Source organism: Rhinoderma darwinii, chromosome 3 (assembly GCF_050947455.1).
Source record: "Rhinoderma darwinii isolate aRhiDar2 chromosome 3, aRhiDar2.hap1, whole genome shotgun sequence".
Classification (NCBI taxonomy): Eukaryota; Metazoa; Chordata; class Amphibia; order Anura; family Rhinodermatidae; genus Rhinoderma; species Rhinoderma darwinii.
Genome location: NC_134689.1, coordinates 417,351,008 through 417,366,667, shown reverse-complemented (window position 1 = coordinate 417,366,667; position 15,660 = coordinate 417,351,008). Strand labels below are relative to the sequence as shown.

General features: G+C 40.0%; 1 pseudogene; it reads right to left on the bottom strand.

The window, feature by feature from the left end:
* Nucleotides 1-5,531: 5,531 nt before the first annotated feature.
* On the bottom strand, nucleotides 5,532-15,307 carry LOC142750576 (vomeronasal type-2 receptor 26-like; annotated as a pseudogene).
* Nucleotides 15,308-15,660: the final 353 nt, after the last annotated feature.

The window sequence follows — 15,660 nt, the reverse complement described above, 5'->3', positions numbered from 1 at the left end:
GCTTAGTTTGGACGTGTAGACTTTTTTGCACAGTATGGACTCTCTTTGTTTCTCCTTGTACATGCAACATTTTATACAATAAGAAGCATCTCTACATCTCAAATCATCCCCTAGCGTAAGTTTGGACTGGCTCATTAGATTATCTTCGGCTCAATAGAGTATCTTCTGCTGAGGTCCATACTCTGACACAATACTGGGCCCTTAGTGTGATACTGCCTCCAAGGTCCAGAAGTAGACATAACCATTTAGAGGTGACTTTGGAACCAATCACTTGCCTTTGTTTCTAGTTCTTATATATTGATTACTAAATAACCTATTAGACCTTAATCATAATATTTCCTATGTGTGCAATGATAAGAAAAAAAGATTAACCCCTTAAGGACCATTGATACACTTTTTCACAAAGTCTGTTAAGCGTCAATAGGCTAAAGCGCTTCATTTTACAGCCCTTTAGTCTAAGTCCTGAACAGGTGTCCTGCGCAGACTTGTGTGGGTGCTTGGCTCTTAAGGAAACTCTTATGCCAGCCATTTAACTCCAAAGATTTTGTGGTCAATAGTGACTGTGGCATCTAAGTGGTTTCAGAGGCAGAGGGCTCCCTATGTAAGTCCATCGGCAACCCATGATGCAATTGTGGAGTAACAATGGATTTACATGGCAGCCAGGGTACCAATGAAGGCCCCAAGATGTCGTCTTTGCACTACAGTTCTTCAGGTACTGCTGGAATCAGAGCCTTAAAAGATACTTGTTAGTTTTATACTGACAGGCATTGTACAGAAGTAGGGCAGTGTATTATGTAGCAATTAAATTATCGCATTTACAAGTGTCCTTGTGGGACTCATAAATGTTGTAAATAAAAATTCAACAAAGTGCTATAAAAAAAAAACAAATAAAGAAAAAAGATCAACGTTTCTCCCTTACCAAATGCTTTACATATGTAAAAATACGAAAGGACGACACATAATTGGTATTGCCGCATTTGTAACGACCTAAAACAATAACATTATTAACCTTTTTGAACCTGTACAGTGAGCCCAGTATAAAAAATTACAAAAAACAAACCCTCATACGACTCTGACGACAGAAAAAGACAAAAGTTATGGCTCTTGCAATGTAGAGATAAAAAGTAAATATATACATTGCTTGGTCACTAAGGCCCAGAATGCACCCAGGGAGAAGGAGTTAGGATGCAACAAAAAGGGCATGTGTACATTCTAAATTTGTTCTGGCCTCAACGGCGTTTGTGGAAAGTTAAAAAGCATCTAACTCACCTCTTATAATCTTTCTCTGACCCTCTCCACTGGACTCTGTCACTCATTTTCTTGCATTGCCTTGGCCTTCATGATGCTTTATCCATGTGACATCATGTCATGAAGCCATGTCGAAAATATCACCTAAGCCTACTGCTACTGGAAAATGTCCCATTACATGGACATAGCATCATGGAGACCAATGGAATGCATGAGAGAAAGGAAAATTGGTGGCAAGGGACAGAGAAGATTGCAAACTTTTTGTATTTTTTCAACAGACTTATTATGCCTTTTTACCATAACATAGAGATTAAACAAATATTTAGTAGCGGAACCTTTGGCAACTATTACAGTCTTGGGTCTCTGTGAATATGTCACTGCCAGCTTTGAGAATTTACACAAGCATAAAACAGGCACCAGTATATGGTTCTAAAAGATATTGACATCCCCAGCAAATAACTGATTTTGCGGCCAGCCCAGGAAATGTAGTTATATATGGTGACCATTCAAATGAATGTTCGTCCATGTAGTCCATGGTCGGCTTTAGTCCACCAAAGTGAGTCTCCATTCTGCCTCATGGACAGGGGGGTCGAAAAGAGGAGCCCCCTTTCTTTTGATGGCCATATGCCCTTTGGACAGGGGTTGTCTTCCTGATACAATTCCTTTAAAGCATACATGATTTTTCATTTCAAAATTCAGAAAACGTTTTCCCTTATTGCCCCCACCTTGTCTTGCGCTCTCATATATTTTTTTTCTCCATTCAGCCTTTTTGAACTATTTTCTACTTTTTCTTCTCCAACATGATTCACCGTTCTCTCTGGAGAAGAAGGCGTCCACCAAGTATGCAAAATGCTCTCCTTTTAATCTACTCTTCTCCAGTGTGAGCACGCACGATCTTGCACAATAGCAGATGTGTACTGTTAGAATGGCCACCCCTCTGCTCAAGCTGCAGTTCGTAGCGCTACAGAGAAACTGGTTATTTCAATAATCAACATGCAGAAGTGAAATGGTTAGTAAATACATTATTTACATGTACAAACAAATTCATCATGTACAAAAAATACTTAGGCCCCATTCACATCACGTTTAGTACTTCCATCGGAGGTATACATATAAGACTTGAGATGTATACCTTCAATGAAAGGCCACAAACACATGGAGGCTGGCCCTTGGACAACTCCTGAAGTCACTATCCATATATGCGTCGGGTGATTTCCCAGGGCGAAAGTCTCGGGGCAGAGTATCTACTAGCGCTCTGCCCAGAGTCTCCGGTGCTGTGGAAGCTCCAGACGTCACTGTCCATTTATGGACCGAGACATCAAGAGCTCCCTCCAGGAGCGGATTCTGGCAATATAAAGCCCTTAACTTTACTGTCCAATTATTCAGAAGCTAAATCCCCAGCCAGAACATTGCCAACACTTTGCCTGGAAATTTTGGCATTACAAATCCACTATCATCACTATTCATATATGGACAGTGACATTAGGGGCTCCATCCAGAAGCAGCATTGCCGGCCAGATCGTTCACGATGCTCTGGACGGGTATTCTTGCATTACAAAACCCCTAAAGTTACTCTTTCTATATAAACAGTAATATTCAAAGCTTTCCAAGGACCGGGGCACATTGTATGATACTATTATATTCGGGGGTGCAGTGTATGGTGCTATTATATTCAGGGGCATAGAGCGTGGCACCATGAAGACTTTGTCTTAGTTTATGGGTACTGAAATGTTGGAAAAGTGAAGACCAGAAGACATCAGAGTGGCATACTCTGCAGAAATAGGTAGTGGCTGGGAAAAATCGTCAAAAAGTTCTTGACCAGCTGGAGAAGAAAAGAGAACGACTAGAATCTGAGAAGTCATCTGTAAGTCACGGAATGTAAATGTTTATTCTCCCTTCGAATGATATATACTGTAGTAACTAATGTGAGATGATGGGTGGTAGCATTCTTTTTTTGTTAAGCAGGCAAATCCCAGCATATTCTTACGATTGTTCAGACCATACTGGGAGCTGCAGTTTTATGCCGTACAAAATTAGATAGCACGGATTAACCTGAGTTTGCAAATGATCTCTGTACTGAGCTGTATTTATGCTGGTATTACATATATGTACTGTGCTTGGTTCTGGTGCTATATTTATGCCCTAAGCCGGGGTCTGGTGCTGTGTATATGTACTGAGCTTTGTTCTGGTGTTGTATTTATGTACTGAGCTTTGTTCTGGTGCTGTATTTATGTACTGAGCTTGGTTCTGGTGCTGTATATAGGTATTGGGCTTGGTTCTGGTGTTGTATTTATATACTGAGCTTTGTTCTGGTACTGTATTTATGTACTGAACTTTGTTCTGGTACTGCATGTATGTACTGAGCTTTGATCTGGTGCTGTATATGTGTATTGAACTTTGTTCTGGTGCTGTATTTATGTACTCAGCTTTGTTATGGTGCTGAATTTATGTACTGATTTTGGTTCACGTTCTGTATATATGTACTGAGCTTTGTTCTGGTGCTGCATATATGTATTGAGCTTTGTTCTGGTGTTGTATTTATGTACTAAGCTTGGTTCCGGTGCTGCATTTTTGTACTGAGTTTTGTTCTGGTGCTGTATTTATGTACTAAGCTTTGTTCTGGTGCTGTATATATGTATTGAACTTGGTTCTGATATTGTATTTCTGTACTGAGCTTGGTTCTGGTGCTGTATTTATGTACTGAACTTTGTTCTGGTGCTGTATTTATGTACTGAGCTTTGTTCTGGTGCTGTATTTATGTATTTAACTCTGTTCTGGTGCTGCATATATGTATTAAGCTTGGTTCTGATGTTGTATTTATGTACTGAGTTTGGTACTGGTGCTGTATTTATGTACTGAGCTTTGTTCTGGTGCTGTATTTATGTACTGAGTTTGGCACTGGTGCTGTATTTATGTAATGAGTTTTGTTCTGGTGTTGTATTTATGTGCTGAGCTTGGTTCTACTGCTGTATTTATGTACTGAGCTTTGTTCTTGTGCTGTATTTATGTATTGAGCTTTGTTCTGGTGCTGTATTTATGTGCTGAGCTTTGTTCTGGTGCTGTATTTATGTATTGACTGTCACGGTCACAGGGTATGTGGACCCAATAGGCCGTTTCGCCGTAGCGGAGAGGCAGCTGACCAGGTCACAGTCTATACGAAAGTCAATAGCAGATAGCAATGCTTGGGTACCTGAACTAGTCCAGACGGTGGCTGTGGCTTCAGCACGGATGGAGGCCAGTGCAGCAGGTAGCGCAAGACGTGGCGAGCAGTATCCGATGTGGCACTGGACGTGGCAGAAAACATTGGACGTGGCAGACGACAGCAGGTGCAGTAGACACGACTCCAACACTGGTAGGCACTGGAACAAGAGCAGCACGGGATACAGGAACAGGTAACAGGGCACGGGTAACAACTGGAATGGGAAACACTAAGTGACCATTTGCAAGACAGACTGGGATAAACTAACAATGCTCAGGCAAGGATTAGAAGGGCTGGCGTCTCTTAGGAAGGAGATTGGGATCAGCACTCATGGATCCATGGCTGCGGGCGTAGGGAGATGAGTAGACCCGACGGCCCGTGGCCATAGACGCTACACACAGCCAGAGTTGTAAATTGAAGCTCCTGGGTCTCAATGCAAAATTTATAACAAGCTCCTACCCACCATTTGCGATTTGTAATACTGGTGTTTTTTAAGGGCCAAAGTGGCCTTTGGGCCCCTTCAGACACCAAGACCCGGGTGTGAGAGCTACTTAAGAACACTCCAGAAGCTACCCCCTCAGAGGCAATGGGGGAAACAGGTGATTGGTTCAGAGCACAGCACAGCTCTGACATCACACCAGGAAGAATTCATCCATCCAGAAAAATGGAAGGGTAAACCTTAGAACTTTGTTTCCCTCTATTGTTACAGACAAATATAGATCATATCAGCATTATTACTTTTATAACTCGTCTGTGACACAGAAACTTAAGGTCAATGGAGACTAAAATAAAACACTATCTTGAAGCCTCCACTGTTTTAAATGGGGCAAATTAAGTAAAAAGGAAATTTAGATCGGCAACATTGGTAACTTTTAGGGTTTGCATCATCTTTAAAAGTATGACTAGCATTATACTATGTCAGACAGAACTTTTTAGACACAATTAAAAATAAAGACATTACAAGAATAAAGAATAATCTTTAGTTCAAAAATCAAAATAATTTATTACACGACTCAATTTTTACATTTTATATGAAACACTGAAAACAGAGGTAGAAATCATAAAATTCCCAATTTTCAATTATTTAGCTTTTCTGTTTCATCAATAGTTTCTCTCTTGAGTTCGTGTTGGGTCTGAATACAATAACAAAACATTTGGGTAAGAACATACAAATCACCAGACTCCAGGTTGATGATTGGATAGCAAAGATCTCCATGGCTACCATGTATTTTCCTCGTGAACTGAGAGATGCTGGAATGTAGGACATCCATACACTAATGAAGGACAGCATACTGAAGGTGATGAACTTGGCCTCATTGAAGTTGTCTGGAAGTCTCCTGGCCAAGAAAGCAGCAATGAAACTAATGAATGCCAGGAGACCAAGGTAGCCAAGCATACTCCAAAAAGCCAAAGGTGAACCCTCGTTACACTCAATAATTAGTACTCCCGAATTACTTTCTGATTTGACTTCTAAGGAGGGAGGAGAGAATATCAATGACGTAATGCAAAGAAAGATCTGGATAAGGATGCATGAGGTGACTATGAGATATGATACATGTGGACTAGTCTATTTCCTTAGTTGACTTCCGGGTCTTGTGGCCTTAAAATCTATGACGACCATAACGGTTTTTGCCAAGACGCAGGAGACACAAAGTGCAAATACAATCCCAAAGATGGCTTGCCTTAGAAGACATTTCTCAAACTGGGGATAACCAATAAAGACTAAAGAGCACAGAAAACAAAGCGATAATGAAAGCAGAAGAAGACAACTTAAGGTGTAGTTATTGGCTCTAACAATTGGGCGTTGTTCTGTAGTGAATAAAAAGTCCAAAGATTGCCACAGGAACCAACGATGAGGAGATGCTTGCAGCCGTTAGGATAATGCCTAAAGGATCATCATGTGAGAGGTATTCTTTGGTCTTTGGAACACTGTGATCTTGGGTTGAACTTGGCCACATATCCCATGGACATCTGGTACAGTGTAGTGAGTCTAAAATATGTTTACAAAACATGGTGTTAAACAGGTAGACCAGAAATCCTACAACGTGATGTCTCTTAGAAAGAACTTAACAATGGATTAAGAGAGGAAAGCATTTTATGGGCAATAATATACAAATGGTTTTTGTCTCATACCGGTTTGGTTGGATATCTCTCCATGAGGGCACAAAATGCATTGGAAACAGCACAAAGGTTCTCCCCTTCTGGCTGCTTTTCTAAAGCCTGGTGGACAGCTGGGACTGCAAACTGACACAGGTACCTTGGAAGGATTTTTTGAGGAAGAATACTTTCATATAATGTACAAGCTTAAATAATAAGAATTCCTGTGCTAATCTCCAAATCCTAAAATCCTTATTTCTAAGTGACCAGTAAGAACAGATGTCTGACTTGCTCTTGTTCATCACTCCCATTGATCATGCCACGTGGAGTGGTGTCGCAATCTGCCCTTACTCTATAGAAAAACATAATTGTATAAATACAAACTCATTCTGTCGGAGGCTCAAGGCCAGCAATGGGTGGAGTACGCCATTACACCGCTTTGTGAAGTTCTGATGATGTCATTATCCAAAGGAAGTAGACAGGAGACCCCCCAAATATTGCTGTATTGTGAAATTTTATTTAAAGATGATACTAGGATCCTTTTGGCTACTTTTGGCCACACTCAGCTCTTCTCGGTAGAGGTACAGATATAAGTACATGACGGGAAGAACCATTTAAGTCAGATTTGATGGTGTGGCATCTGAGGTAAAGGAAAATATTTTCCAGCAGAGTAAAAATACTCCTCTAAGCAAGTAATTAAGTGTAATAGTACATAAGTATATTTGATGTTAGACACTCCCTATTTATGTAGAGAAACATGACAATACACACAGGTACAGTATATACCCATATATAATACACACAGGTACAGTATATACCCATATATAATACACACAGGTACAGTATATACCTATATATAATACATGATCGGGTTTCTCACCAAAGCTAATGACGCATCCTCCTCCTGACTTTCCTCTGCCCCTCCAGCTATCTGAGCATAGCAAGAAGTGGCCCCTGCCCCACCTATCTCCTGGGGACCCCAAGACATGAATTACACTGTAACATTCACAGCCTATTAACTGGAGGCTGCTGCACAGATTAAACAATGCTGAGTGGCCAGGAACGTTCACTCCCACGGCCTACTCAGAACAGCCAATCAGCTGCCAGTCTACTCAGCGCCTATGGCAAATGGTTACTAGTAATAAACTTTTAATTGTCTGGAACTTCCAAGGATGGTGGGCATGTTTCACGTTCACTGGCAGCAAGCATAGATCTTGAAATTGATGAAGAATGGAGACTAGATGACTAATTGTACTACTTCATGTCAAATGTGCTCAGTAATTTCAAATCCGTAAATGGGAAAGACCCAAAAATTATTTCCACATAATCTCACCCCTCCAGCTTCCGTTCCCCATTGTATATGGCTGGTGTTAATACTGAAGACGTTTCCGCTGGTTTTACTGGTATCATAACTGCCCACGTTGACCTGTCGGAGTTGTCCTCCTGCGCTCAACTGCCAGTTCACTATATCGTATGCAGCAGGTGGATCTCCATTCTCATTGATGAAGAGTTGTCTTCCACTGGGCATGCTCAGACGTAACTTCTTCATGTAGAGCAGCAACTGTATGGCAATGATACGACATTCATCGTCTTAGTCCAACTGGAGGAGTACACAGAAATAATTCAACCCCCTAAGGACCAAATCATTTTTGGCTTTCAGGACCACTTTTTTTTTCCCAACTGGCATTTCGACAGCCATAATATTTCTTGTTAATGACGTTTGATAGATATTATAGATGGCTATAGATATTTGAAGGATAATTTTGGGTACATATAATTCATTTTTCTTTTTATAATAGCGGAATGCATACAAAACAATTATGTCATCATTTATTTATTTATTTTGTTATGCTAGGGAACTTTAACTTTTGTTTGTCTTTTTTCGTTTTTAAAAGGGTTTTTCCAGAATCATAAATTATCACCTATCCACTTAATATTCTAATCACTAAGGGATCACCATTGGGATCGCAACTGATCATGAGAACGGGGGTCCCAAGCCTCCGGATCCTTCTCACTCACCCCCGCAGTAAGAAGGAGCTTGAATGTAGCAACGGTTGAGCATGCACCTGCCGCTTGATTCAATATCTACGTGAATAAGGACATAGCCAAGCACTGCACATAAAAGTTTTGGAATACGGAATAGTATATTAGAGAAAAAACATTCATATATATGAAGAACATTCCATGTTGGCTAACACATCTTCAACGTTCTTCTGTTGAGTTTATGAGAATACACTGACCTGCCAAGGGTCGAAGTTCCTAATATCAGAACATGTTCCATTAGGAAATGGTCCTTCTCCCTTCTTACATTTTCCCGAATCGTACAGAGCTTTGGCTACCACATGAACTGCTGTATAGATATTGTATGTTTGATTCCATAATTAGTTTCTAGTAAATAAAGTTTAAATGGTTTGTCCCTTGAGTAATGAATTAGGACATATGGGAGTCACTGGTAGGGGGTGTCCCTTGGAACCTCCCATTTAATAGCTGGTGGTGGGAGGGAGTTCCCTTTTTAAGAGGTACTCCTACACTGGTAAACTTGATGGGAACATGGGATGCTCATTCATTGAATGGACCCCAGAAGAAATACTTGCCTACAGCTCCTACCAGATTTCTTACAGCTGAGTGCCTGCTGATTAGAGACCCATGATGTTCGGTTTATTGCCAGTGCATCTTCATTCTAAGAAGGAGTTGACTAGTTGAGATGAGAGCTAAATCCAAATATTTCCGTGCATTAATCGAGTTTACGGCCATGTAATACATGGTTCCATCAAGTAAGTCAATGTAGCTCTATAAAGGAGCTCCCTCCATCCGGCTATTAAATGGGAGGTATTAATGGTAACCCCTGCCCTTTGACAACCATATATAAATTAATCAAGGACAACCCCTTTAAAGAGATTGGTGCTGTCTATTGAACATCCTAGCTCACAGATCCAAAGCAATGTGGTCTTCAGACAAGTTTATAATACAGCCCAGATCACATTTGCAAACTTGAAAAAAAGTAATAATTGATCCTAACTTACAATATACATTAAAGTACAAATTCATTCTAAACTCTAGATTTATCTTGAGATTTTAGGTTGAAAATTACTTGCAAAGTAGTTATTCTGGAGGTTCTCCTGGTCTGCTGGCTCTTGATCATGATAGCCTAGGAACCTACATGGAGTTGTGTCTTTATCTGCTCCTGTATAAATAAATGCTACCTTGATGGATAATGTCACATCTAAAAGTATTATTATTTATACAGAGGACAGGGCGGTTCATGACACCAGTCAATGAAGGCTCCTCCTGATTCATAAGAAGCAGGCTAGAAGAACCCACAATATCTCAGTAGCTTAGGGGATTACCAAAAACTTACTTGTGGATACCTGTATAGCCCCAGTACATGAGCTAGTAAAATTGTGTATGTAGATATAGAATGTCCGATTACTGCAGCCAAAAGGGTGTCCTGCTTACATCGATAATTAGGTAGAGGTCTTCCATATCCACTCAACAGCTGCAGGGTTCCCGATACTGCTCTTTGGAGGACTGTACAGGAATCAAAGATCTGGAATCCTAACGTAACGTTTGCCAAGAAATCAGGAGTTTTGTTAATTTCCTCCACAGCAAAATGCACGGCTTGGACACGCTGGTAGTTTTCTAACCTGAAGCTGAGGACAATATGGACAAGGAGGTAATATTCCGTGAGGTCATCCTATCCAATAACAACTTAACAATTATAAATACTCAGACACAATATATCAAGTCAATGAATATATTTTTGGGTGAAGGTTGGTTTTAAAAAGTCTATAAGTTTGTCGGGGCTATAGATGTCAGAGGGAACTCTAGCTTCTCAAGGATGACTACTAGTGGTTTGGAGGACTGGTCATCGGTTTTAGATGTCCTATGACGACAATTGTACACAAAAAGAATTGGGGCCAAGATTTTAGAAATTCAAAACTTGGACATGCTTTTTTCAGCCTATGATCATTTGACCCTCAGTTAAGACTCAGAAGAATAGGCTATAGTCACTAATGAACAACCAGAAATATACATTTGACATCTATTTTTTTCGTTTTCTCCTGCTCCTTGACAATGGAACAGATCATTTAGCTATAAACCTAAAGTGAGTTCAGGCCAAGCCTAGTCTAAGGATTGGTCAAAAAAAAAATTTCTTAAACAGCTTAGTTTGGCAACTCCAATTATTAAACTATTAAAGGGGGTGTCCAGGATTAGAACGACATGGTGATAGTCTTCCAAAATCCGCGCCACACCTGTCCACAGGCTGTGTATGGATTTACAGATCTGCCCCTTTCACTTTAATGGAGATGAGCTGCAATACCAGATGCAACCAGTGGACAAATGTGGAGTTGTTTTTGGAAGACAGCCGCCATGTTTTTCTAATCCTGGACATCTCCTTTAAGTCAAGCAGTCTATGATGATGGGGATTATTCTCCTCCATAAAATACATAGTAATAACTAACTTGTTTAGGGCAATGAAGTGATCTAATGTAAAAATATACAGTCTTATGCAAAAGTTTGGGCACCTTTGGTCAAATTATGTGTTTGGCTTAGGAGAGCCCTTAACCCTTTAAGATCCATCATCTTTTGGGCCTTCGGTGTAATTTTTGTTTTTTCCATCACTCCTGCCTCGATCTCATGGGTTGAGAGAATTAAGCATCCCCTAGTCGTAAAGGGGATAAAAGGTCTAATTTTCAAATACCGTATTAAGGAATTCTGAATTAATACAGGGGGTCCCCCATTCATGGCCCTAATAAGCCAGAGCAGAAAGCATTGATAATAGGCTTCTCTCTTGATCTGGAGGGCCCGCACGCCCGTGATTTACATGACTTCTATGGGAATTACGTATTCTTCCTTTACACACACTTTTTGGGTGGCATTTTTTGGGGCAAAGAAATACATCTAAAAAAAAACACCTCTGATTGCAAGTCATGTAATTCAAAGATCATGTGATTTAAAGAGTCGTCTTTGCAACACAAATTTATTTGGATTAAAATTGCCACAAAAACACCATAAAAACGCTACTCACACATTGACTTGTGTTGTTTTAAGAGGATTAAAAAAAACGATGAGGTCTGTAGGAGAAAAACACCTCTAAGTGGATGAAATTATATCTAACATTTGGCCGCAGCATTCTTTTCGCAAAAAACAGTCTAGAAAACGCCACAAAAAAACAAGCCATTTTTAGAAGCCACAAGTTGGGTTCAAACATTCGGTTCGGTCAAAATGCATTTTCTTTGCCGTGATCATGAAAAAACGATGTGTTTATTTACAGGGCCTCGAAGATGGGACCCCAAGGAGTAAATTGAGAGTGGAGCGGTGAGACATTCCACATAATCGTCAATTTCAGTAGTCAGATGTGACTGAGCTTTATGATCAGAGCCGGGGGGGGGGGGGGAGGGGGGGGGGTGGAGAAGCTGAATATGAGTATCTTGACATAGAGATATAACTTGAAGCTTCTGGGCCCCAATGCAAAATACAAAATCTGTAATAGGAACCCCACCTACATGTAGGCAGAGGGACCTTCAAATCCCACCAGGGTCCAGATGCGACCTCTACCTCTGCACCCCATAAATCATGTCTTTGGTCCGATTACTCCTTTATGCTATATTTACATAAGACTGGAATACCCCTTTAATATAATAATGGTCGACCTTCATCTAAACCCTCAGGAAGCGTCCCAATAATAGATAGCACCCAAGCCTTACGTCTTACAGATGGCAGGAACAGGGTTCTCCTTGTAATTGACCTTTGTGTATATTTTGTCCACGTGAACAGGCACCACCACCCCGATTATTATATCCCCGGGCAAGGACATGCCCGTCATATCGCTGCTGCTCAGTCTGCAGCCATATTCAACGCAAGCAGAGAAGTGTAAGATATACAGGATGATGAGAAGATGCATCGTCTGTAAGAAACGCGATGTCAGATGGAGAAGATATCACAGAGTGGTCAGTATGAAATCATAAACCTGAAAGAAATAATATAATAATACTAAAGATAATAATAACATAAATAATAATAATAATATAAAATAAATCATAATAATGATATTAATAGTAAAATAATGATAATAATAGTAATAATATAAATAATAATAATAATATAAAAAAATAATAATAATAATAGTAATAATAACCCCTCCCCCTGCATGCATTCTGGGCCCTAATGACCAAGCAATTGTTTTTCGTCACATTCATTAACTTTTTTATTTTCACGTGGACATGGGTGTTTGAGGACTTGTTTTTTTGCGGGTTGAGTTGTATTTTTCAATGGCACCGTTTTGGGGTATAAAGAATTTTTTCTTTAACTTTTATTAACTTTTTTTTTGGGGGGGGGATAAAAAAAAGCAGAAATTTAGCCAATGTTCTATTTTACATTTACGCCGTTTACCGTGCTGTATAAATAACATGCTACCTTTATTCTATGGGTCGGTACGATTATGTCGATACCACATATGTATAGTTTTTTTTATGTTTTACTACTTTTGCAGAATAAAAACTCTTTTGAACTAAAATAATTTTATTTTACATCGCTGCTTTTCAGAGCCATAACTTTTTTCATTTTCCGTCAATGTCGCCATATGAGGGCTTGTATTTTGTGGGACTTCATTGCTACCATTTGGGTGTACCTTTTTATTTATTTTTATTTCACACTACTTAGGCCCCATGCACACGAACGTGCTTTTGCGGCCGCAATTCCCCGAAAATCCAAGGGTGAATTGAAGTCCCATTCACTTCTATGGGCCCGTGCACATGACTGTATTTTCCAAGGTCCCTGCATTGCCGCAGGCTCATTGAAATTAATGCATGCGGCCATGTGCAAGACCCGTGATTTGCGTGCGGCCCGCGGGTGAAACTTCGCGGCCGTCCGACCCCAAAATCAAGGCCGTGCACATGGCTACGGTCGTGTGCATGAGGCCTTATTTTTTTAGTCCCACCAGGAGAGTTCAATCTGCAATCTTTAGATGGCAGATATAATGCTTTGGTATACTTCGTTATTGCCTGTTAGTATAAAACTGACAGGCATCTATTAGGACGTGTCTCTGGCATCGCCTAATAGGTATATAGCCAGGTATATAGCCAGGTATATAGCCTGTGCAGACCTGGGGGCCTTTGTTAGGCCCCCGGCTGCCAAGAGAACCCATCGGATGCCCGCAATTGCATTTGCAGGCCACTGATGGATGACAGAGGGAGCTCCCTCCCTCTGTAAACAACGCAAATGCAGCGGTCGCTAATGACCGTGACATTTGAGGGGTTAAAAGTAAAAAGTTAAAAGTAAACTTCGATCGCTACCGTTGGAGCAGCAGCACGGCTGTCATTGAAGCTGTATCGGCGGTGAAAAAGCGTATCGGCGGTCATTGAAAGGTTAATAATAATAATAATGCAAATATAAATAATAATGCAAATATAATAATAATATAAATAATAATAACAACATAAATAATAATACAAATATAATAATAATATAAATAGTAATAATATAATATAATAATAAAATAATATTATAAATAATAATAATAATAGTAATAATAATAATAATAATAAGCAGACAGTATCACACATGATAAGCTTAGATACAGTGGCTCAGCAGACAGTATCACACATGATAAGCTTAGATACAGTGGCTCAGTAGACAGTATCACACATGATAAGCTTAGATACAGTGGCTCAGCAGACAGTATCACACATGATAAGCTTAGATACAGTGGCTCAGTAGACAGTATCACACATGATAAGCTTAGATACAGTGGCTCAGCAGACAGTATCACACATGATAGGATTACAATTATTTCTTAAACTTTCAAATATTCAAAATATCAGAAAAAAGCCTATACGATATACTAAACCAGTCAATATAAATATACCCCGCTCCCTACAACACACAATAATAGGTATAGTACATGAAATACGTTAAATACAGGATAGTTGTTTTTCCTCTCCTCCTCATGCACCTACTGTATATACAGCGTCCCTAATCTTCTTACTTTACAACTAAACTTTACTCTGAAAAAATGTTGGTATAATTTTAATACAAAAACCAACATTAATCCTTCACCCTTGTATAAAACACTTACATTATAGACCCACCCTTTATCATTACATACACTATATGGCCTACCATGAAGAAACACCAGGAAAGTTCCCAAATTTCACTTGGATCCTTGCCAATTTCAAAAACCTTAAACCTACAGTACCTGAATTTAACAAATATGTGCACATATAAGACTAATGGGTGGATCATATTCAGACCTCCTTTGCTCCTTGGTGGGTGGGTAATCTCTGTCTTGATCAGGTAAAGTCCTCCATAACATCTGGAAAAACTGACTGTAGAACCAAGTACAAAATGATTCGGGCAAAAGACAAAAATCACAGACACCCAAAAATACTGGAATCGGGTAAATCAAGTCAACTCTTTCTATCGGGGACAGCTTTCACCCTTTCTAGCGGTTTACCAGGAGAGGGGCATTGGATGGTTTGCCTTCCCAACTCTTTTTGGAGTAATCATCATGACCAAATTTAATTCCAAGGAATTTAACTGAAAGCTAATGCACAGGGAGAGCATCCAGGAGACCAACAGCAGGGTCCTCTTTCCCCACAGCCAAAAAGTCTTACTCTTGTGACAAATGACTATGGAACCGAACACGTCTACTTAACTTTCCACTTCTTACATCACCCACTCTGCCGCTTCTTTTGAAGAGACAAAGACTGTGACATCATCCGTGTACGCTACTGACCTCAAGGCCTCGGATAGCTCTGTCATAACCCCCACCACCTAATTTCCGAATAAATAAGATCAATTGCAAACGTATACAGTGAGGGGCTCAACGGACAACTTTGCCTGATACCGTAACTAACCTAATAAAAAACGTCCATTCTAACAAAAATATAAGCTAAATAATAACTTTCTGGGGCCAACCATACACGTATCTCTGCAGCAGAAGAGAGAGGTACTCGAGACTGACTTGATTAAAAGCCGTAGCCTGATCCAATAGCAGCAAATAAACTTTTTATTCCCCAGCACAACTACTTTCCACATCCTTCCAGACACCACGGACAGCACCAAAACTACTTCGGCCCAGACCAGAGCAGTGCTAATAAGGAGAGAGCAGATTT